Here is a 25,702-nt window from a genome sequence, read left to right as displayed (position 1 = left end):
GGAAGTATACCATAGAAAAACAGTAAGTTTAAATGATAGGTAAAAGAATCCATACCATAGAATAAATAACATTAACACATTAAACATGAGGTTTATTTTCTGTTTAAAAAAGGAATACCTAAATAATGATCCTTCAAAATATCTTTACGAAAAATTATAGCTGGAAAATGAAAATGTTTTCAATAAAGATTGTTTGAAATACACACACACACACACAAAGACATCGCTGTTTCTCTAGAAAAGACGAGGCACCTATTTGAAAAATTTCCCATCTACACTGGAAGGGAAAATTTTAATGATATCCCTTCTCTCTTTACCAGTTATAAAACTCAACATCTAGGAACACACAATCCCACACATAACTCTCTTAAGAACAGGCACAAAGGGAGGAAGCAACAACGCTAAATATGGAGGGAAATTCCACTCAAGTATTCCCTGCCTGATCCTGTGTCAAAGCCACTCCAAAATTCCAGAGAAGGTTGCAAGGCAAGGTGCGAAGGGCACAACATCCAACATAAGTAATGCTACCGATGCAGCTGGTCAAAATTCCCACACGTGGCTTCTAATTCCCCAAATAGGTCGCCAGCTCTGAGGAAAAAGTCTTATTTAAGAGTTCGCAGCCAAGGTCCCACATATCTCACTGCTCTCTCAACATCCAACCCACGATGCACCTCACCTACAATCCCCTGCAGAGGCAGTATCCTCATCACTCCCTGCATTAGTCAGGATGCGTCCACAGGCTCATGGGGAGGCCAGGAGACAAGACAGATCCCGCTTTGCTCTGGCCTGCCCGGCCTAGAAAAGCCTGCCCCTTCCCAATATTCGCGGCAGCTTTCCACCCTACCACTTTCGATTCTTCTTTGGCCGCTGGCGTGCCTGACCTTCATTGTGAGGCCAGTCTAATAGACATTACCTCTCGCTGCTAGCTTGGTTTTATCAGCGCAATGCCGGAATCCAGCGACTATTGAATTCGTTTCCCAAGCTCGTCCCGCCGCCACCTCGCCTTGGTTTCACCTGCTGCTGCCAGCCGTACACAACCAACCACTACCAGCATGCCCTGCGCACGTATCGCCTCTCGCTCCTGGACCCGCCTCCCACTCAAATACGTGACCTCCTTTCGCCTCCGTCCACGCCCACTTCCGTTCCTCCACTGTCCCTTCGGAGGGAGGAGGGAGATGGGAATGTTAAAGAGTACCGACTTCCTCCTACTCCCCGCCCCCGCCCCTCTACCCCCCGCTACAATGTCTTCCGGGTCGCGCGTGCCTCGGAGCCTTCTGGGAAAACATCTCATTTCCTCCCCTCCCCCTCCTCCTCCCTTCAACCAACCAGCCTCCCGTCAGAGAGGGGCATGCGCAGTGAGTGCCTCCCGTCTCTTCTACCCGAACCCCCCCTCCCCCCCCCAAGCAGAGAGACCCCAGCAGCAGCAGCAGCTGATGATGAAGAGAGAGGCAGTGGCAGAGGGGGGGCACCTTTTATTTCTATTTTTAAAGGGACAGGACACTAATTTTACCCCACTTCAACCTTGAATTGAGGGGGGTGGGGGGAAGGCGGCTGAGTTCCTTCCCCCACCCTCCAGCCCGGAGCCCTGAGAGGGGGATTGAGCCTGAGAGAGAAGGAGAAGGAGTTTCTTCCTCTTCGAAAACCTCCATCCACGACTCCTACCCCCTCACCCCTCCACTCGCTTCCCTCCCGAGCCCCCTCCACCCTCCTTCTCTTTGGCCGTGAGAGGAGGAGAGAAAGAGACCAAAAGCCTCTTAGCAACACAGACCCTTTGCTGTTGCTGCTGCTGCTGCTGTGGCTGCTGCTGTTGCTACTGCTGCTACTGCTGCTTGGCCCTGGCTGGAGACATCTCACTACACCCAGGAGCAGCCACTTCCCCAGCTCTCCTCCTCCTCCTTCGCCTCCTCCTCCTCCACTCCCCCCCCCCTTTATTACCCTTTGTGTCATCCTCCACAGCTCCAGGGAAGGCACTCAAAAGTGGGGGGCAGGAAAGGTAAGTGTGTTTGTGGGGGATTCATTGCCTTCCTCTGGCTCTGACTTTCACTCCGGGGCAACAGTAGCACCAAACCACATACGCAGTGGAGCTCCTGGGTGAGGAGGGGGTGGTGCTCAGGGGGGGTGAGAGAAGGAGGGGTCGGAGTGAGGAGGGATGTGTGAGGTGGGGTGCCCATCCTGTCAGGGGAGGAAGGGCACTTTTATTTTTTATTTGCTGTTGTCAAAAGTGGTTTCTCTTCTTCAGCTAACATCTGATTGTGCCTTGCTCTAGTGGGGGAGAATACAAAAACAACCCCCCCTCCTTCCTCCAATGAGGCGCCAGGGAAAGAGACAGAAAGAGGCACACTTTCTAGATGTCACTTAAAAAAAATTTCATTTGGAGAGCTTTTTCTCTTTGCCCAGGAAAAGCTCTACTGCATTTGTTTCTGAGTGGGAAAATGTCGGGATCTGGATTGTATTGGAACTGCATATCCATTTGTAGACCTGAGTGTTTTCCCCTTTTTGGTCCTGTATGTGATTTGGATATTGACTTTTGGGTTGGAAGACTTGACTGGTTTTTGCGTTATGGGTTTATTTTCTCCATTTCTCGTTTGATCTGAGTTGAATAGAAATTTTCAAATTTTTAGTTTAGAGGCCTTTGGTTAGATTTTGACTTGCATTATTGCTTTTTTTTTGTTGTTAAATGTTTGTTTCATATATGAGTTTATAAAGTGCAGAGCTTAAAATGCTTAAAGTTTACATGCCACTGGTATTGTCTTACCCACATATGTTTCTGGAATTTATTTTCCATATAGGATGAGAATATTAGCTATTTCACAATTAACTGAGTATTTTTCTAATCCTTGTAACTTGTCTGAACAAGTAATCCCTATTGAAAACTTTATGTTGTTCTGGCTACATGGAAGGCCAAACCTCTCCATCAATAGTTTGCCCGATTGGTACCACTTTCAGTTTTAACTGAATTATTTATTTACTGTTGTAAATTGAGATGAGTTTTTCATCTCTTGGGGTACTGAAACAAATTGTTCACTATATGTGAAAGAAAATAAATGTCTAAAATATGTTTTCATGGATCAAAGAAAAGAAAGTTGTAGTTAGTATATTATAGTTAGATATAAACTGAAAGGTAAATCCAGGTTTAGATTTATAGAGCAACAATCTTGATAAAAATCATTATTCTCCATTTTCACATGGTATGCTCATAGTGAATAGCTTTCATTCAGTGCTTTATTTCACAAATGCTAGAAAGTATGTTTCTGATGTAGGCCTTACACTACGTCTTACATTAGTAGTGGTATTTTGTTTTATATACATTCTTTATCCTTTCCTTGAAGAAGGATACACACATACATTCCCTTTCTCTTTCCCTTTTTCTCTCTTTCTCATTCTCTCCCTGACACACATACACATACACCCCCCCCCCCTTTTTTTTTTATCTGCATTGGTATCTCTGCCATAATTTATGTCAACAAAAAATATTCTTCTGTAAAGCAGCAATTTTGTGAACTGGCAATATGAAAACAGCAATTTGATCAACTAGAAAGGATTGAAGAAATATCAACCTAGAAGGATATTTGCCATAAATATTATGAAGACATTATGATACTTTCTTATTTTCTGGCTGGTAAAGCCAAGACATAATATACTTGTATTTTAGTGACTGAAAAGCATTACATATGTAGAAACTTGTTCTATAAAATTGTAATTACCAACTGGGTGCAAAAATAGACGTTTATACATAACAATAACAAAAAAATAATAAAAAGAAAAAAGAGCTGTGTAGCAGTAAGCAATATGGTCTTATTTCTCTCATTGCTATTATACATTTGAATAGTTTCCTAGCCTTTCTCTGAGGTGTCATTGATGCACTGAAGCAGAAATTTGTGTCAAGTTCAAGTTTTTCCTCCACACATCTATACTGCTATTCCAGGTCCACCTGAGATTTTTTTGTCCTTACCTTAAAACCTCAGCAACCTTAACATAGGAGACAGACAGTAGAACATAGAGAAGAAATCAATTTTAATAAAGTGAATTGTGTAGGTAATTGGGGTAGTCATCACACAGTGGGCAGCTGAGTAAAAATTGACAGTCCTTGATTAATACCTTTACTTTGTTTCTGTTTCCTTTGAAAGTATTTCTTATTTTATCACTGCCAGGTTAACCCTTTAAGGTTGGAAGACTTCAGATTTTCTCTACTTTTGATAATGATTTATGCTTAGAAATCTTTTATTGTGGTTTATTTTTTAAGTGTTAAGAATTATTGATATTTTAGGATGGTAAGGTTTCAACTAGAAATATCTTGGAGGTCATTTTATCCAGCTTCATTTTCCATACCTCTGAAGTTGAGAGAGCTTGAGGAACTTGCCCAAGGTTCTAATGCCTTGAGTGGACACAGTACAGGGAACAGAGAACTTTAACACTTACTGTACTAACTACTCATTGTTCTTTGTCAGAAATGAAACTGTCATGTACAAGACCACATACAGCACTTAAGAGTTTTACATTTTATGAGAATAGTAAAGTAAATAGTGTTAAAACTTTGTCCTATTATAATTAATTCTTTGTTGTTGATCTTTTTGAGAAATACTAACTTCACTTGTTGTGGATTGTTAATATTTTTGAGAATTATATTGGCTTTCTCTAGTGCTGTTTTTTCTTAAACTTCCAATTAGGAAACATATTTACTACTCTTATATTAAAGACTCATATTTATAAAAATAAATAAAATTCACAGCGTATTGTAAATGTTTACATGGTAGTCTTACCTTAAAGAACTACTTAAATAAAAATATTTTTGTGTTATTTAAACTTAGTCCCTTACTTTCTGCACAATGCCTGGTGTACTTACTGCTTGTTTGTTATAAATCTTTTATTAGGTTTAGAATTAGACAAAGTTGAATTTCTTTACTTCCAACTGTGAGATTCCCTTTTCCTTCCTCCCTTTTCTCTTTCTCCCTCTAATTTTCACTACCATGAAAACTTTTTTCTTGAGAATTTTTTTTTTTTTTTTTAAATCTCTGCTGCGGTTCTCACTTTTTAAAATCAACAGCCAAATTAAACACCCAATGATGATGTAGTACTCCTAATAGTAACTAAAATCCTATTCACTTCTAATCATTACACAGAATGGAATTTAACAAACGTGATTGATTTTTGAATAAGCAATGATAAAAAAATTTTACATAAAAATGTAAATGTTCAAGATGCATTTAAACTTCACTTCATTGAGTGAATGGTGCAAATAGGTTGACGGAATTATTAGGCCGCTTTTACCAGCTCTATAAAGCAACTGTTACTTAGGTGACATGTTTCCCTGACTTTGTTTTTTTGGTCCTTACCCAGACAATTATCAACTTGCCAGTTTTCTATGGATATGAAGATTTACTCCTAGTCTTCAATGGGACCCCATGAAGTCAGCCAGAAAGCCTATGTCCAACATATGTACCTTTGCAAACTTGTCTGGATTTTGAATGTATGTGCAAAACAGATTGTACTTAGCTATTCATTAAACATCTATGGAGCATCTGCTGTCTGTCAGGCACTGTGCTAGGCATGTGAAAAAACAAGAATGGTCCCTGCAATTTAATGTAAAGAGATTTCTTAATTGTATTCCACAAGTGTATTGGTCATATATTTACTTTGGTTTACCTAAAGAATTTTATATTAACTAAATGAATACTGTTAGGTAGAATAATGCATGCTTAAGAAGGATATTGCTGTATTTTATTAATATAGAAAAGATAAATTTTTTTTCACTTAATTCTGTATTCTACGGATTTCTATTCTGTTTATAGTTCATTCATTTAACACAATGAAAATAGTGTATGTGACAACCATTGCTGGATTTTTATTGCTAAGTATAATTATTTTTTTGAAGATATCCAACACTTCATTAATTTACCTCTCCTTACCAAAATTAGAAAAAAAAATCAAATTCTCCAGACTTATTTTTTTCCCCAAATACTTTTTTCTATCTACATCTCATATAACTGGATATCTTTCAAGCTTATTAGGAAATCATTGTACAATATCATTCTGAGTTTTTAGACATTTCTACCAAATTTCAAGCAAACCTAACCATATGATTTCATTATTATCCAGTGATTAATATCTACTTTTTATTAGTTTTAGAATTTTAGCATATGCTAGATATATTATTTCAAGATCTTTGTGAGAAACCTCCCAGTTTTAATTCTAAAACAGTTATTTAATCTTGCTTCTATAGCTCTAGTTAAGAAAGTTGGAAGTTTCTGAAATATATGAGAGTTTCAAAACCAAAAACATCCTATCTCAGTATCTTTTGTAGCTTTCATATGTAATTGAAAAGTATTAGAGGTTAAAAAAATACTGCATTCACTTCACCTTCCTTAATGTAGTTTTAGAATGTATTTAGATTCAGTATTGGAAAAAAATCAAGGGACTTAACTCTGCTGGTACACATTTCAAGAAGATAAATAGACTCCTGAATGGTAAATTCTGGTATCTTCCACTAAGCCATGTATGCCCCCATCCCTTTTTAAAAAGAAAAAAAAATTATTTAGAGACAGGGTCTCACTGAGTTGCTTAGGGCCTCACTAAGTTGCTGAGACTGGCTTTGAACTCGTGATGCTCCTGCCTCAGTCTCCCAAGCCCCTGGGATTACAGGCAGGCACCACCGTGTCCGGCTTACATTCATTCTTAAATTTCTATCTTAGTAATAATCATAACTATCATTTATTTTCACTGTGCAGTACTGTTATATCGACTTTTGTCATTCCTTATAGTTTTCCTTGTGAACTTTGCTTTATTCTTGTTACAAATGAGGAAACTAATTACTGACCAAACATCATTTTATCATTTTGTAGCACCAAAATATTTATATTAGACTTCAGACACATTCTAATTCAAAACACACTCAGGATAAAGAATTTTTGTCAATCTATACTTCAATAAAGCACTACTAAAATCATGGCTCTGATAGCTTTTTAATAAGTTTCTGAAAGTGTATAAGGATAGAAAAACAAAAAATTCCAGTTCTTTATAAGGAACATAAAATATAATTGAAGTCATTCTTTTCATTGTCTAGCAAAAATGACATTTGGACCCTTTTTTTTTTTTTTTTTTAACTTTGTTTATCTTTATTTGGTGTTGAGGATCGAACCCAGTGCCTCACATTTGTGAGGCAAATGCTCTGCCACTGAGCCACAACCCCAGCCCTGGACCTTCTTTATACTGAGCTTTAACTTGTGTGGTATTATCTTTTCATTTTGTTACATTAAGTTTGGAGTTTCCAACAATATGTGACACAATGAATATTTACTATAAAAATTACATAAATGTGTTGGTAGTGAAACATCTCTAAACAAAGGGGAGTTTTTGCTTTCTAGTGCTTTGGTGTGTATATACACATTACCTTCTGGACTCTGTCATACAACATTTTTATAATTACATTACACATGTAGGACTAAGTTTAATGTTCTCTTTTTAGTACTATTTAAAGTGAGAAGTATTTTTAGTATGAGAATGGACAACTTTTGAATTCTTTGAATGCCTAAATTATTTTATGCTTGTACTATAAAAAAACTACTAAGGTAAAGTACTTTTTTATCCACCTAATCAGAATAGATTTTTACATCTTTTAATTAAGAGAAAAAGAGCAAAAAATTTTTTTTTCTATTTTACTATTTAAGTGATTTTCATATCAATCCCAAGTAAATATACTTGCAAGCCATATACTTATATTTACTCTTATCATCATATGGGATTTAGGCCAGTGCATTATGACCTACAGAGTTTTGGAAACATTTTTAAAATGCCAAAGAAATACTCTGTATAGTATATTACAGCTCAGAAGGGAAAGTTTGTTAAAAATGGTTCTGGCTTATAAAAACAATCTAAATAATTAGTGAAATGGAATAAGTCTGTGGTCTTGAATAATTTTCTTAGATAAGCTAAAAGTAATTCAGTTGAAAGTAAAGATTCTAACACCTGGATTTCTGTTTAAGCTATTCTATATTATGTAACAACTGAGAGATTGGAATAACTTAGTGTAATAACTTCAAAGAGAAAAGGCAAGATCTAGGTTTAACATGCATTAAGATATGCCTTCTTATGTAGATGGATATGATGGATAAATGATACTTTGTTATTCACCTGCTGTAAAGCTTATTCTTTTGTTAAAGCTGAATTTGACAAGTTTTGGGTTGAGTTCTTTCAGTTTATGTATATAGCATTTTCTTAGAGAACTTGTAATTAAATTCTGTATCATTTAGTAGATTGTTAGAATGTATTGTTTAAAGGACTGAAATGAATTATGTAACTCAATTGATTTTCTCACAATGGCAAAAAAATATTTGTACTTCGATGCCTTACATTCTTCGGCCAACCAACCAAAATTGCAGCAATGACATAGAATTTTTCAGTTTGGTGCTACTGTTAAAGCTTACATTCTTTTGCTGCCTTTTTTTTTTTTTTTTAAATAAATTCATGTATTTTAGTAGTTAGAAGTAAATGTAAAATGTTTCTTAAGAATGACTGCTAAATTTTATTTAGGTTTATTCTTGTAGTGACAGCTATTATTTCTCATACACCTTCAGTCCAGAAATCTCCACTTATGTGCCATTAATTAATCTGTGCATTATCATTCATATTAAATTACATCAAAATATTTAGAAAATCAAATACGTATTTCTGTAATGACAGAAATTAGGAGCTTTTCCAAAAATGTTTTTATTAAGACATTATAGTTGTACATAAAAGTGAGGCTCATTTTGACATAATTGTACAAGAATGGAATATTGTTTACTCCAGTACTTCCTCTTTTCTCTCACCTATTCCCTTTTCTCCTACCTCTTTTTTACTGGTTTTTCTTTTATTTATTTATTTATTGATTGATTGATTGTTATTTTAATTGGTCCTTTATAGATATATAAAGGTGAAATTCACTGTGTTATATTCATGTACTTACATAGCATCAATTTCATGTCATAGTTCTAGAGGGTTTTTTCTAGTATTATTCTAAAATCATATTCCTTTTTCCACATTTATCACTGTAGAGTTTGTGCTGAAGGATTTCTTGGCCATTTTAGACTATAATCTAGTTAAAAGGTTTGTTTATGCTTCCCATCCCTGTTCTGCTGATGGTATTAGAATGCAGGCCAGAGCCAGACATCTAACTGTTTATAACATTCAAACTTCAATTAAAGCTACAGTGTTCACTTTATTATATATCAGAAAGCTCATACCAGCTAAAAATATCATATGTAATGATGGTAATGATCTTATGTGGCCATAAGATATCCTAAATCTTACTACTCTTTAAGAATATTTTTTTCATTTATGAAGTTTTAATAATATATTCTTTTAGGATTGTCAAGTGAAGGTTATTTTCCATTAGAAGTAATATAGATTTTCCTTTAAAATATTTTTCATTTCATAAAAATGAAGCCTAACAGCTTATATTAGTGCTTCAATTGTCTAGTTTACTTGTCTTAAAATTAATACATTGTCTAGACATTGCTTTCCTATTCAATTGATTTGAATCCCCTTTGAAAAATATAGCAATATGTTGCCAATTAGAAAATAAAACTAATAGTCATATTACTCCAGTTTCCTTGTATGTTTGAAAAGAGTGTGGGTACACATAACACAGATTTTAATTTAATATTATATTGCTTTTCTAAGCTGCTGCTCTTGCCGTTTTGGCTTTATGTTTTTAAACATGTTGATAAACTGTTTTAAAGGTCTTTTTTTTAAGCTATTAAGAATATTTTAAGTACATTTCTTCAGCTGCCTCTCTGCTTTTGTCGTTTTCCTAGGCTAATCCGAAAATGACTCAATTGTATGGGTGTTTAATTTTTCAATATAGTATACAAATTTGATATATACATTGTTTTTTTTTTGTTTTTGTTTTTTTTTTTGTGGTGCTAGGGATTGAACCCAGGGCATTTTATTGTTTACTTACTTTAGACCTTGATTGACTAAACATATATATTAATATTATTTGTTATTTTTATTTTTAGTAATGGGGATTGAATCCAGGGTGTTTTGCCACTGAGCAACATTTCCAGTCCTTTTTATTTTTTTATTTGAGACACTTTCTCATCAAATTGCTTAGTGCCTCACTAAATTTCTGAGGCTGGCCCCAGCTTTGTGATCCTCCTGTCCTAGCCTCCTGATTTCCTGGGATTACAGGCATGTGCAACCACTATGGCTATGTAGATATATATATATATATATATATATATATATATATATATATATATATATATATAATAAAACACTTTATTGATGTCTATCTTTATGGCAGGTATATAAACAACATATCATTTAGGATGAAAAATGATATCAAATTGAATGAATAGTTGCTAAAATGTTTTAATTAACAGATACTACAATGGAAAGATCTACATGACTCACTTTGCAGGGCACCAAAGGAAACAATCCATTTATTTTGAAATAATATAAGATAGAAAATTAGGAAATGCTAATTATGGTATCTAAAGATAAGAATTAAGACAACCATATAAATTTAGATTTATAGATTAAATACATGGGTGGTTTTCTTTTCTTTTTCTTTTTAGTACTAGGGCTTGAACCCGGAGGTACTTTACCACTGAATTACATCCCCAGCCCTATTCATTTTTTAATTTTAAAGCAGGGTCTTACTATGTTACTTAGGGCTTTGCTAAGTTGCTGAGGCTGACCTCAAACTTCCGATGCTCTTGCCTTACTCTCCCTGCAGAGTTTGAGATCATTAATGTAAATAATAATAATAATAATAATAAATTTACAAAGAGAATATTATGTTTGTAATACTTACCAATGTATGTTTGCACAGATATACAATACACATTTTATACTATATGCACTATATTTGCATAAAGCATATGCCATGTAAATATATTAAATAAAGGTCTGAAAGACATATACCAAATTATATCTTTTGTATACATAAAATATATATGCCAGATGTTGAAAGGCTAAAAAACTCTAATGTATAATTCAGCATTACTTCGCTTTAATTTTTAACAATAAGCTTAAAGTCAAGTTGTGATTTTGTAATGAAAACATATATATTAAAAGGCGTGGTAGAGGAAAACAGGAAAATTGCATTCCTAGCCAAATAATCTTATGAATATATTCCTTGAATACCTTGAAAAAATTTGGTATTTGCTAATAACTGTCATAGCTTGATTCAGAATAAAGTCTGTCACACTGATCTAATCTTACCTAAAAGGGTAAAAAGCTTAGTCAATTGGAGAGAGAAAAATTGGATATAATAAATGTTGATTTTAAACATTTGGTTCTTACTAAAAAATCGGTTTCTCAGTATTTTCCTGGGAATATATAGATTGTGCTGCTGGGGGTTGGTAAATGATGTCAGTTATAATGTTATAGATAGTTTTGGCTGAGAGAAGAGAGAATACATTTAGTAGAGCATTGTGATGCACATCTTTAATCCCCCTGACTAAGAAGGGTGAGGCAGGAGGATCACAAGTTTGAGGCCAGCCTCAGCACCTTATTAAGATCTTCAGTGATGTATCAAGACCCTGTCTCAAAATCTAAAAAGGACTAAGGATATAGCTCATTTGTAAAGCACCTATGGATTCTATCCCCAGTACCAATGATAACAGCAACAAAAAGAGAATCCATGGGCCTAAGATAAACTTTCATTTTTTTAATCAGTGATCCAGATTTTTATATGCTCACTCAAAATATAAATGGCATAGTCACTTAACATTTCTGTACTATTTTCTATATTAGGTACTGAATCAAATATAGAACAAAAACCAGAAGGTTTTAGAACTAACTACTTTTATTTATTTAAGTGACTAAAACATATCCTTGAAAAACACTTTAGTTACCTTAGTAAAAATAACATCAAACTGAGTAGGTAAATATGCTTAGTAAAGAAGGAATTAGAATTCTGCAGAATTTATCACAGTGTGCATTTTGAGAAGACATGAGTTAGGTAGAGGAGAGATTCTAGGTTGCCACAAAAGAGGTTGTTTCAGATAAAGACAAAGCTTCCAATGGGATGAGGAGTTGAGGGATCTTGTTTTTACTATTAAAAGCTAATATTATAATTCAGAATAACCTGGTATATTAGGGAAGTGGTTAGAAATAGTATACCTTTAAATATATGTTTTGAAGATTTTATTTGCCAGAATGTAGGTTAGAAAAGAAACAGTAAAATGGGGGTAGGAGGGAATCTCCTTGCAATTATAAATAGGAAGTCCTTTAGAATCTGAAGTAATAAAAGAATATAACTTTTGCATTTACCTTTTATCCAAGTAGCCTTGTTAAATAAATTATCCCAGTCACTCTTACCACTAGCAATTGAACTGAAATTTTCCCTTCAGAAAGTTGCATATATAAATAGCTCTACCAAGTATCACGATTTCAGCTGAATACACATAATAGATTTTCCTTTAAAACTATATAGGATCATTGAGTGGTTTGCTCGTCCTTATCTTTCTTCAACAAATATGTATTGATACCTGTTGTGCGCTCAACTTGGATAGTAGGCAAAAATAGACGTGGGTCATTGTATTCTGGAACTTATACCATTGAAATAGGAAGGAATATTAATTAAGTAATCAAACAAATAAAAGCAAAATTGGAACTTTTCAATTGATGTAGAATGGTTCATGGTATTTAATATTTTGGCTTTAAGAAAGAATTTGCTCAACCTATGGGATCAAGAGAACTTTTGAGGGAGAGTTTGCTTAGCTGAGATCTCAAGAAGTATGAGTTAACTTGATCAAGATGGAGAAGAGAATTTCCTGAAAAGAAGCAACTTTACATACAAAGGTCCTGATGAGAGACGAAGCTTGGTATCCAATATCAAACAGATAAGCATAGCTGACAGAATTTTATAACAAGAAAGGGTATATGATAAAATGTGATGCTGGGGAATTAAGTAGAAGCCAAACTGCAGTACCAAACTTTGCTGAATCCTTAGGGTTACCATTTAAACTTAGATTAATATTCTTTATGCTCAGGAAAAGCTTACTATTTTTTATAGAAGGGTTGTATTATGAGAGATAATTTTTATTTCTTTCTAAACCTGGTGAAGCTTTTTCCCATTAAAAAAAAAATGATGTGACCAACATGATTACAGTGTCACGTCTCATAAAAACACCTTTAACACAAATAACGTTAGAAACTAGTTGAACATAACATTGTGTCCTGAATATAATCAGGTAGAAGCTAGAAAAGAAAGAAAAGAAGTTTACAAATGATGTCTGTCTATATTCAAAAGAGAATGTCTTGGTTGTATTTGACTAAGATGTAAATAATGAAAAAAATGAAAAAGCCTACTTCAAGGGTACTAAGCTGATGATGTTGGAGGGATCATAACAAATGATGGTAAGGGACAGTTAGTTAGACAACTTGAGAGGACCCTCAACAAACTCCTGGATGTAGGAGAGAGTTCTACCTGGAGCCAATCAAGTTAGAGGTACAGTAGAAGATATAACATAAATCTAGTATATTTTGTGTCAGTTATTACAATATAAATATTGTATAAATTCTTCTATGTTTTGTTAAGGAGAGTACAAAAATAATAACAATACAAGTATCAACTTTATTTTCATTAATATTTCAACTAATTCATAGAGTCAGAAGATATAAATTACTGGTCTATTAACTATTTCAGCCCATGATGTTAGCCTTGAACATATTGAAGTAATATTTTCAAAGATGAATAAATGTAATTTTTAATCATATTTTCATTTAACTTCTAAAGTTATCAGTAAATTATCTTCATTTCATGTTGATTTTAATTATTGAGCATCTTTGGACATTAGTTTCTATCTTTATTAAGGAATTAACAATCTAATCAATAACTAGAAATGAAGAAATGACCTGACTGGCATTATAAAAAATAATGAGTCAATTAAGTCACTTTTATTAAGGATTGAAGATCACAAAGTTGTATTAAATTGTAAGAGTGAAAACATACAAGCATTCATTGAATAGAAGGGTACATCTTACTAGTGTTGGTTGATGAATTCTGCCAGTGCATCAATTTGAAGATTGAACATCCGTCAACATGCTATCTTGACCTTAACTTTCTGACCTTCTCAGATATGGTAGACCACACTTTTAAAAACAGTTTAACATTTTAAAATAAGAACCACAGAATTGAATTTGGTGCTTATTTAGTTATTTATAAAACATTCTAAAGAAGAGAATATCACTATCACTATCATTGATTCGTTTTTCATGCACTAACAGACTATGAGGATTTTTAGACCATCAATATTTGAATTTTTTAGAATGTGTGAAAAGGAAGTTTATTAAATTTAATAATACTAAGGCGTCAATGTTCCTCCTAAATGGAAGTGAAGATACACTTTGGCAACATTCTAGAATTGTTGTGATCATTAAATTTTATAGCCTCTTACTGTCTTTCTAGCACAGTATATTCCAAAAGCCTCTAGTTCTGTGATAAGTGAATAGGTATGATTCCCCATCCCCCCAAGGTCCCTTCATTTATTAAGATTTAGAAACCATGGTTAAGTTAAAGAATAGTTAATAGGGTTCTTTAAAAAATATTGTATTTTAAGGGATACCAGCACTAACTCTGCTGAATATCAAATAGAAATCACTAACACTCAGCGTGCTAAGCAGTTTATATACGTTATCATATGTCTGATTCTTTTAACAAACAAAAAAACAAACAAAAAACATTCTGAGGAACACACAGAAATTCATCTTCACATCATTTCACTGTTTACAAATACCATCCAAAAACGTCTGTGAAAAAAGGAAAAGTAAGATAAATATCAATTTCTGTTATTGCATTCTAATTACTTCAGGAAAGAAAGGTAATGAATTTTATCCTTAAAGTTAAATGCTGAACTTAGCAGTATATTTCTATATTGTTTTAACTGTAGTGCGCAAAGATAATCGACAATAACCTTTATACTCTTCTTATTACTGGGTGGCAACTTTTACAGTTTTCAGAGACATTCATTCCTTGGTTTGAACAATAGCTTCATTTCCTGAATACTGTAATACACAGCCTTTGGTGTACTGCTGAGCTTTTGAACTTTAGTTTCTTTATCAGTAAAATTAGTATAGTGATGCATAGCTCAGAGTTGTTTTGACTATTAAATGTTAGAACACATAGGAAGTCTCAGCAATGTTGTGGAGCCATTCACTAAAAGTTGTTTTCCTTCTCTGTTTCTAGTAGTAAGTATAATCACATTTTAAACTCTTTATAAATTTATACTATGCATTTGGATTATTGAAATTTCATTTATTTATTTATTTATTTTTGGTACTGCGAATAGAACCCAGAGTTGCTTTGCCTCTGAGCTCTTTTTTTTTTTTTTTTTTTTGAGAAAGGTTCTCACTAAGTTGCCTAGGGACTCACTAAGTGCTGAGGCTGGCCTTGAACTTATGATCCTCCTTCCTCAACCTCTTGTGTTGCTGGGATTACAGATTTGTGTCACCACACCCAGCAACAATTTTTTCTCCCCCCACCTTTTCAAAATAAAATTACTTTAATTTTAAAGCTATTTTAAAAGCTTCCTAAACTCCTACATTTGAGGACCTGATCTTCATCTTAATGCTCTCCTACCTTTTGCTAATAAAATGGGCATCTATAAATGTTATAGAACTCAGATTGTAGTGAAATTAGAATAAATGGGTCTACTTGGTTAATGTAAATATTCTAGACATAGCTTACAGCATTGCTTTTGGTGATTATGATCATTAAGTGAACAAATATGTAAATCTCTTTACTTTCCTGGTCTTGATTTCTTTATATTAAAATTGGCAATATTTTACAAGAGTTGAGAGTTTGGCCACCAGAGCCAATCTGGATTCAAATCCCTATTTCATTGCTTTCTAGCTATGTGATTTATTAGCAAAATCACCATGGCCATCTCAGGGTTAGTTAATGAGTATGTACTGATGAATTAAAAGAAGGTCTTACTGTGTTGCTCAGATTGGCTTGGAATTTATGATCCTCCTTCTTCAACCTCCAGAGTAGCTGGGATTACAGGTGTGTAGTACTACACCTGGCTAATGAGTTTAAATGTGTATACTAACTTTAGAAATGCCTGGCACATGCTAAGTAGCATTAAAGTGTTAACTATTATAGTGCTTATGTATATTATTTATATGTTAGATGTAACGTAGAAAGAAAACAGTGATCAGAATATTTTGGTACATGTCTTAACTCATAATTTTACATTTGGTAGAATGAAACAAATTCAGTTTAATTTATAGTTCTAGAAAACAGTGATTAGAATATTTTGGTACATGTCTTAACTCATAATTTTACATTTGGTAGAATGAAACAAATTCAGTTTAATTTATAGTTCTTCTAAAATGTGTCAGATTTTTACATAGCATTTTGTATTTGCCAAATTCTTTAATATTTTCAAATTTAATCTGATTGTTGAAGGAGCTAGTATGAAAAATGTTCCATTGTTTCATAAAGAAACTGAGGCATCCAGAAAGTTTAGGACCTTTAAAATATGACACTAGAAAAGTGAATAGAAAATTTAAAATTAGAATATAAATATTACATTTAGCAGTGTGTTCAGCCAAACTGTCTCTACTCCTTATTGAAAATTCAAACAAACCTATTTGTGGGTAAAATAAATGTTCAAGATATATCATTCTGTTCTTCAAAAATTTCATTGGCTTGCACTGATGTGTTGTTTTAGTTAATTTGATTTACTCAGATTGCATGAAAAAATTGTTTTAAATGGGATTAGACTAATTAAAGTCAAGTGTTGAGCTAGCTATCCCTTAGAACATTTAAGGGTTGAATTTTTTTAGCTATAAACTGGCTTTTTCTCCCTCTTTGATGAACTAGGTCAAAAACTCCTTTCTATTTCTCATGCTATCAGTACTCTAGTACTATATATTATGGATTCAGTGTGTTTTTTAGCCAGCTAGAAAACGGAGCTTTCATTGTTAATAGTTGTTTCTGTGAACAGTGATCCTAAGTTTTAAACAGTGAATTATTATAGAATGAAGTTCTGCAAAACACCAGGCTTATATGGTAAACAGTATCAATATTTTTATTATTCATTAAAGAACATTTTTAATTGGTGCTTTTTTTTTCTTATATGCATGGCATATATAATTCATCAGTTAAAAAAAGTGACGGTTGCCTTGTGATCCAGAAAAAAAATACTGACAGTTAAAAGACTCAAAGAGAACCATGTCTAATAGAGAATTGTAAATGATTGCTTAGACAAAAAGGTAATGGAAAAGTATCTAGTTTCAAATTATAATTAATGTTCATTGTTACTTTGGAATAGTTTTTGACATAAAGACAGCATGAATATTCTCTTTAACAACAACAAACAAGAACTTGGATGGAGCTCAGTGATAAAGAGCACTGGCCTGGCATGTGAGAAACCTTGGGCTCCATATTCAATATATGTGCACAATACATACTCACAAATAATAGTAGTAAACAAAACTTAGTATTCCTCTCTGTCAGTTGCCAATATTCACGAAGATTTTCACATAAAGACCATTTTTTTTTCGGATGCATATTGCTATTTTTCATATTACACGATGTTTAAATGTTGTAAATAGGTCTACAATATGTTATTTTCACTTTTTTGGTATTTTTGTGTATTCATTTTGCTGATTAGGTACACAGTTCACTATTAACCCAGTTTGTAAACTTAGATTACTCACATTAAGGCTAACATAAGGTAAGAAGCTATCAAATACTGACTCAAGGGAATAGTAAAAATTTCATAGGCAGGAATTTGTCTCAGGGGAAAAAAAATGTTGTTTTACATGTATTCATTTTATATATCCATTAGAAAAGAAATACCCAGGCCTTGGGACACAGTCTTGGGTTTTTCATGATGGTGTAAATAAGTGTAAATGTTATTTAATTACTCATTCTACAAATACTAAGTACTTGCTATAGGCTAGCAATAAATAAGAAGGCAAGGACAATGGAGCTCACAGTTTTTTAAGTAAAGATCAGTACTAAACAAATATTTGTATGAGTGATGTATATTACAAACAGTTTATTAATGAACAGAAATATAAGAATTAAGAATAGAAATATAAGTTGTTACCACATATATAGGTAATGATAATAAAGGAATGTAAATTTCCATTTGTGTGTGTGTGTGTGTGTGTGTGTGTGTGTGAGAGAGAGAGAGAGAGAGATAAAAAATAGAGAGAGATAAAAAAATAGAGACCCAGAAAGGGTTGGTGGCTTATCCAAGGTCATATAACACATGGCATATCTGGGTTGTAGGTCACCTGTTTTCTAGTATATTTAGACTTTCCATGTGAAATAAAGTAGGAATCTGAAAAAGAGACTAGATGTCTAGAAAGTTGGATCACTTTAATGTAATTAATATAATCCAAAGAATCATACCTGTAAACTTTTTTATGCTTTATTTTATTTAAATTTCTTTTGGGTTGCCTTTAGTATTTATTGACTGTTTCAGAATTTTGCTGAGTTCAAAATCAGAAAAAAAATTTAAAGGCACCACTATGACCTTGCAAGCCAGTTTTGTTGGTGCCATAGTCCTAAATCTGATCTCTCTGGAAACTTTTGAGTGTTATTTATTTTATTAGTAAAGAAAGTTGGTTTCCTTTAATTATCTCAAATTTACTAAACTCTACTCTCCTTATTGCTAGACCAAAGAAAAACAGGGGATGTTGGAAAGTTAAGGACACATTTTTTTTTCCTGGAATGGTTTTGATCTAACACTTAATTTGAAATACTGTTAGTATGGGTCAGTCTTGAATGTATCTGATTAGAAATGAGTTCAAAGTAAATTAGAAAGGAACTCCAATCACAGTTAAGATCTTGGCAAAATAATACATAGAGAAAGTTAGATGATTGAAAGTTAGATGATTTTACCCTAGTTTCCATTATATTTTTTAATTTGATGTTACCCTTTAAACACCAAGTTAAATGATTTGGTTTTTATTTTTATAAAAAATGATATTAAATAGGAAAACTAGATGAACATTCTAGTAACTGACTTGGGTACAGCGAAGCACAATTATAGGATCACACTTTGAGAAGTAAATAAACTGTTTGAAAGTTGAGTCTGCAAAGCTAGACATAGTAACAACAGGAAACATCCCACCTACAATACATATGGCAAAGGAGAAAGATAGTGCAGCAGACTACAGACAAAAATAATAGCCGTGAGTTAAAAATGAGTATTCTGCTCTACAACCTTACATCTGTTGTCTCAAAAATGAAGATAATCTTTCTTCTAGATATTCTATGGTGACGTGAACATTTTTAATTGATAATTTTTTCCTTAAGTATCCCACTTCATATTTTTATATTATTGTTAGGATATAACATTAGTGTACAGTATATCTTAAACTTTATTGTTATTCTAGTATGTATGTTTTTTGTCTCTTCAGAATACATGCTATTTTCAATTTAATGTTGGACTAATTTTAAGAAATTTGTGCGGGGCTGGGGATGTGGCTCAAGCGGTAGCGCGCTCGCCTGGCATGCGTGCGGCCCGGGTTCGATCCTCAGCACCACATACAAACAAAGATGTTGTGCCTGCCGATAACTAAAAAATATATAAATATTAAAAAAATTCTCTCTCTCTACCTCTCTCTCTCTTTAAAAAAAAAGAAAGAAATTTGTGCATGTAATATTGAATATACCAAGTAAATGGTGAAAAGGTTTCACTGAAGAATTCCTTTAAATATAAAGCTCTTCTGATATACTTAAGTGTTTGTAGAATCAGTTCCCAACCTGGACTAAGAGGTATACAGGAGAACTCAATGCTAAAATGGCAGAAGTCACTACAGCTGAATAGTAATTTAAAATGAGGATAAATCACTCCTGAAATTTTAACTATTAACTAATGAAAAAGTATTCTGTACATAGAATCTCCATTTGAATCTAACTTCTAAATGTGTTTTATTGGTTTAATTTTGGTTCAGTTTTATTTGAGATTAGTTTATAGAGTCTATCTGAAAATAGAAAATGGAGAAAGGAGTTAGAAGGAATGTTGTTATGTTACGAGAATTATATATTAAAATGACATTATTAATTGAGTATATTTAAGCACAGACAACTGACATGTCAGTTATGTTTCAAAACATCTTACCTAGTTTAAGAAAAAGTGACTTTGGACACATCTTCCTGTTCCATATTTAGTAAAAGAGAAAGCAGTGGTCTATAATACTGGACCATTGTGTAGTTTGAATTTTAATATTTAAAGCACCCAAATGATTAGTAAAATCTTTCTTTAAAATTATAATAAGATAAATTATAATTTTATATCTCTGTTAAATTCAAGTATGTACAGAGTATCTAACCTTATAATTCTCTTAACACTATATTTCCATGATCTAATTAAATAAATCTGACAATTTGATGTTTATTTAATTTGATGTGCATTTAATGTATATTCATAATCATTGGTGAAATTCATGATAATTAGGTAAATATGTTAAGTGGTTACTGTAAATAACAGTGATACCTTTTTAAAATATAGCCAAAACATTTTCCTCTTTGTTTTAACTCCAGCATTAGTTTTGATAGCATACACATTTAATCTTTGTCATGAAATACATCCATTAAGTTATTGCTTACCCCTTCCATACCCTGTTAAAAGCATGCTAAAACAATACTTTTTCATTTGCATACATCATCTTTCTTCTAGGTTTGGAATAGTCATTTTTTGACCCTGAATACATGTTGAAATCATGCATGACCTAAAGTTTTAAATCAGAATTTTTAAGCATGGAGGCTATGATATTTTGTTGTTAAAAGCTCCTCAGTTGATGCTAGAACTCAGCCATTGTTGAGAATTACTGTTATAACGCTAAGAACTCTTTGTTAACATTCTCTACTTTGTCGTTGAAGGATCCTTAAACACCAGTCCACAGGTCTTTGGGAAGCTGAAGGCACTACAGAATCTGGACTCTTTAACTTGTTTAGAGAATAACACTGGGATGTGGTGAGGAGTTCCTGTGAGGATGGTGTCAGGATGGTGTCTTTAATTCCTGAGGCTAGGGCAAGAAAAATGAGAGTACTGCATCTTGGCTCAGCCCTAGGAAGAATCAGGAAAGGGGCCTTCTGGCTGGCTAGGTGAAATTGAAGCAAGTTTAAAACTATCAGGAAAGTAATATTTAAAAAGTAGACTGTATAGTGTTCATGTCCTAAAGTCCCAAGAAATGGACTTGCAGAAGAGCCACCACCAGGCTATCATATATGGGGAAAAGAAGAGAACCAGGTATTAACAGATCATCCTTACTTAGCTCCCCCTTGTACCTGCACACACATTGTACACTCCGTCATGCCAATGCACATGGTATATACTGCCACCTCGTTCTTCTAAAGCAAGTAAAGTTATACAGGTTTGAGGTAGAGATTGATTATTGGAACAGAAAGTTTTGCTTATTCTCTATTGCCTTCCATTTCCCACCTATCTTCCCTCCCTCCAAAAAACAAAAAGACATTTAATACCTATGTGCTTGTACCAGAAAGCCATTAAAGAGAACAAGCTTTTTGTAAGGTGGGATGGGTGCTGGGGATTGAAATCAGGGCTACATCCTCAAGTTCCCATTTTTGTTGTTGGGGTTCTTTACAGAAAGAGGTTGCTGAGGGTCTTGGAAAGTGGCTGAGGCTGACCTTGAACCTGGTGCTCTTCCTGCTTCAGCCTCCCAGGTCTCTGGAACAACAGGCCTTTGCCACCACACTTTGCCAGACTTTCTCCCTTAAATAGTTCATTAGAGATGAAAGGCTTAAAAAAATGTAAATATATACATTGCAATAGTGTCGAAACTTAGCATAGTCTTTTTAACAAGTTAAATGTTTGTTTTGTCTCTGCTTTAATCTGAAGGAAAGGGACAAAGATAGAAAAGCTCTATTTTCCATTTTCTAGTTTGTCATTTACCTTTATTATAAACAGAAATGCAATATATTTGCAAAAGTATTTTTAGCCTACCAAACTTCTGTTGAACAGTTCAGCTGCAGATAAATGATTAGCATATAGTACTTTTGCTATTAAAAAAATGTACTTTCCCTTTTATAAAAATCAGTTTGAATATAAGTAGTAAATATTTTTTTTTATTTTTATTTTTTAAACATTTTTTTTTTTTAAAGAGAGAGTGAGAGAGGGGGAGAGAGAATTTTTAATATTTATTTATTTTTTTTTAGTTATCGGCGGATACAACATCTTTGTTTGTATGTGGTGCTGAGGATCGAACCCGGGCCGCATGCATGCCAGGCGAGCACGCTACCGCTTGAGCCACATCCCCAGCCCGAGTAGTAAATATTATTATAATCAGAGTTTTAGGTGGATGTTACCGTGGTTCAAGAAAAAACAAGATTTTTCTTCCTTTCGTCTTTTTCTACATAATAGCCCTTAGAATAACTAAGCATGGTGGTGAATAAGGGTATTGCACTAAGAGTTCAGTGATAGTACATTTCTGTTCTTAGCAATATTTTCTATCATTTATTTTTAGTGCCTCTATAACATTTTAAAGTTGCATCCTTCTTTATATTACTGATGAGAAGGTATGCCTTTGAAGAAGAAAAAGAGTTTAGGACTAATAGATAAAACTTTTCTCACATCAGTGAGTAAGCTATAGGGAACTTAAAGCAAAAGGCCAAAGGACCTTTTTTATTTTTTTAATAATGCCATTGGATACATAAAAATATTTAGATCAGCCTTGTAAAACAAGGACAGTTTTTAAAGTTTATATTATCAAGGCCCATTACATCATTTTAAAAAAACAGCTATACAGTTCTACAATCCACAATAAATGAAGAATAAATTAAAATGTATTTTAACAAATTTGGGAAGATGAAGTAGAAGTATCCTTTTTTAAAGCCATAAAAAAATCGCAGATCTAAACTTAGAAAACCGTGATGTAATGAATTTCCTTATTAATATTTGATACTTTTATAAAGACATCAAGGGGAATGCCCCTGCAAATGACAAGGAGGGGACAAAATGACAAGACAATTAGTGCTTAAAGGAACCTTATAGTTCATGGATATCTGGTCAATGATGGGGATTATTTTTACCTGGGATTTAATGCCTCCTAAGGCAAGAGGGCATTGACCCTTTGTTGTTCTTTCAGCTCCCTTTGAAAATCTGATGAACTTATTTGACTCTTGATAGGGTCTCTGTATGGGTTTGTTTATGTGTTGCAGGGTTTTGTGAACTTTTTGAAAACCAGCAACCTCCTAGCTCACTTGGGTCAGAATCACCCAAGGTACCTATTAAAATGCAGATTATTGGGCTGCATCCCAAACTGCTGTATTAGAATTTTTTAGTAATCTAGTTTCAGGAACCTGTATTTTAACAAGCATTCCCTCATGATTCTTTCTGTTCACTACTAAAGTTTAAGAATTGCTCCTTTATAACTTCATGGGATACCCATTCTCCCTTGGCCAAGATCAAGGTTTTCCAACTTCCACTATAGTGATATTTGACTGAAACATATGTTACCTACCCATTTCTTACCTATCTACAAAATATCAAAGGGGTATCATTGGTGTTAATAAAGATCATAAATAAATGAAATGGTTTCTGCTGGACTCTTTATTTTATGGCCCTGGGGATTGAAACTCGGGGTGCACTACCACCAAGCCATATCCCCCAGCCTTTTTAAATTTTTTATTTCAAAACAATGTCTAAGTTTCCAAGGCTGGCCTAAAACTTGCAGTCTTCCTGGTTCAGCTTCCTGAGTCTCTGGGGTTACAGGCATGTATTTCCATGCTGGCTTGATTATCATTTTAATTAAAAGAAATGTTATGAAATATATATTAAATCCTGAGTCTTTCAGTACATATAATGTGCAAGTGAAGTAAATTTAATTTACTTCTCATCGTATGTAAATATACTCACTTGCTTTCAAAATGTATCTGCAAGGGCTGGGGTTGTGACTAAACAGTAGAACGCTTGCCTAGCATGTGTGAGGCACTGGGTTCAATCCTCAGCACCACATAAAAACAAACAAACAAACAAAACAAAGGTATTTTGTTCATCTACAACTTAAAATATTTTTTAAAATGCACCTGCAATTGTTCAAGTATTTAATAGTATCATACTGGGATTTCCAATAATAAGTGCTTGAAGATCTGCTAACAGAATAAATTAAGGCCAGATCTATTGTGAAATTTAAAAAAGCAAAACTTATAGAATTGTTTTAAAATATATACAGCTTAACTTCAAATGTATATGAAGATAGGAACTATCTCTACAGAGTCATCTCCATATTTGAGTGAAATAAGTTTTTGTTGTGATGCTTAAAGCAGGTGGTAGTATGTAAATCAAAGCTCTTAAAAGAATTTAAAAACTGCTTAAAAATAGTTTATAAAATTTGACCAAGCATTTCATTCCAAATCCTGATATGATCTTACTTTACTTTTGTTGGTTTATTTCTCAGATAAATTCATGGATGAAATAGACTAATGTGATTATGTCATTTCAAATTATTGGATCTGGATTAATGAACTAATATGCTCATGAAGCTAATTATTTAGTATTAAGGAAAAACAATGTTGCACCATAGCACTGAGTGGCTGTAAGTCATGATTTTTTTTTTAACACAGGAAAAAAAAATTCTCTAATGAAGGATTCTACTGTATATATTAGTTAATTTTCTTATTAAACATGTTGTTGAGGGTCAAGGGAGATCAGGTAATATGATGTGGATGACTTAATGAAGCATACTTATTGCTAAAAGAAAATTAATAATTATAAGTGATCAATGGGTAAGAAGAAATACCACTTTTGTGTGGGAAAAAATTCTTACTATTGTTATATTTTTCATTGGTACAGTAAAAATATCTACTAATGTTCATCTAAGTATTTCTTCCTTAAAAGCAAATTACATTAATACTAGTTTTATAAAGATTATCATGTAAAATCTATTATTCCTAACATCCTGTTTTAGGAAATCACATGAAAATACTCAAAAAAATTTCCATTTCTCTTATGCAGTGTCAATTTTTATAAAAGTAGGAATGTAGTTATTCTACAAAATAAAAATTTAGTTGGTGATCTTCCCATTGCATCATATTTCAGACTGAAAATTCATTTATGTTTTCATATAAGATAATACTACTTATGTGGTATAAGTTTTGATGAATCGTTGAATTCATTTTTTTGTTTCCCTTTGACTGATTTATGTGTTCCTCAAAGACATACAAATGCTAAAAAAAAAAAATAAAAAAATAAAAGACACACAAATGCTTACACACATACAAATATCCTATTTATATTTGCAATAAAAAGTGCACTATATTTTCAAAACAGTATAAAAGTTATATTAACTTTTTATTCACATGTCACTTGTATCTACTAAATACATATTTTACAAATGTATTATATCATTTTAGTCTACACAGCTTTCAAATTCAGTGTAATTTTTATTCCCATTATTGAGATGGATAAATTCAATCAAGGTTACATGAAAAATTTTTAACTAATTTCAATGCATCTTAAGCACTATACTTTCTACCTTTCAAAATAACTTTAAAATATGCCAAAAGGTTCATATTAAAAACAATGTTAGGGATGGTGCTGTAGCTCAGTGGCATGTGTTAGGCACTGGGTTCGGTCCTTAGCATCACATTAAAAAAAAAAAAAAGACAAGTAAAATTAAGGCATTCTGCCCATCTATAACTACAAAAAAAAAAAAAAAAAAAGATGTTAAATACATAGAGAGATGCCTCTCCCTTGTGAAAAAGAAGGAAGAAAGATATTAGCTTAGC

The 25,702-nt window shown here is 33.1% G+C and overlaps 2 protein-coding genes across 9 annotated transcripts in view; one reads left to right on the top strand and one right to left on the bottom strand.

Annotated features, from left to right (window-relative positions):
* Orc4 (origin recognition complex subunit 4) overlaps positions 1 to 1,868 on the bottom strand; it is a 62,915-nt gene extending 61,047 nt beyond the window's left edge. Inside the window, exon 1 of one of the 3 annotated variants that reach the window (XM_058573485.1) lies at positions 1,769 to 1,868. The gene's annotated coding sequence lies outside the window, so the exon portion shown is untranslated. Of the gene's footprint in view, positions 1 to 913; positions 1,102 to 1,768 lie in introns of those variants that run through there. The other 2 variants (XM_058573484.1, XM_046426936.2) reach the window with 2 other exon arrangements.
* The window catches only part of Mbd5 (methyl-CpG binding domain protein 5), a 416,793-nt gene continuing 392,945 nt past the window's right edge, over positions 1,855 to 25,702 (top strand). For all 6 annotated transcript variants that reach the window (XM_046426967.2, XM_058573479.1, XM_058573478.1 and 3 more), the window contains exon 1: positions 1,855 to 1,993. The gene's annotated coding sequence lies outside the window, so the exon portion shown is untranslated. The remainder of the gene's footprint in view (positions 1,994 to 25,702) is intronic.

This window comes from Marmota monax, unplaced genomic scaffold, assembly GCF_021218885.2.
Source record: "Marmota monax isolate L192 unplaced genomic scaffold, Marmota_monax_Labrador192_F-V1.1 WCK01_AAM20220418_F8-fsc00048, whole genome shotgun sequence".
NCBI classification, from domain to species: Eukaryota; Metazoa; Chordata; class Mammalia; order Rodentia; family Sciuridae; genus Marmota; species Marmota monax.
This window is presented reverse-complemented; position numbering and strand designations above follow the sequence as displayed.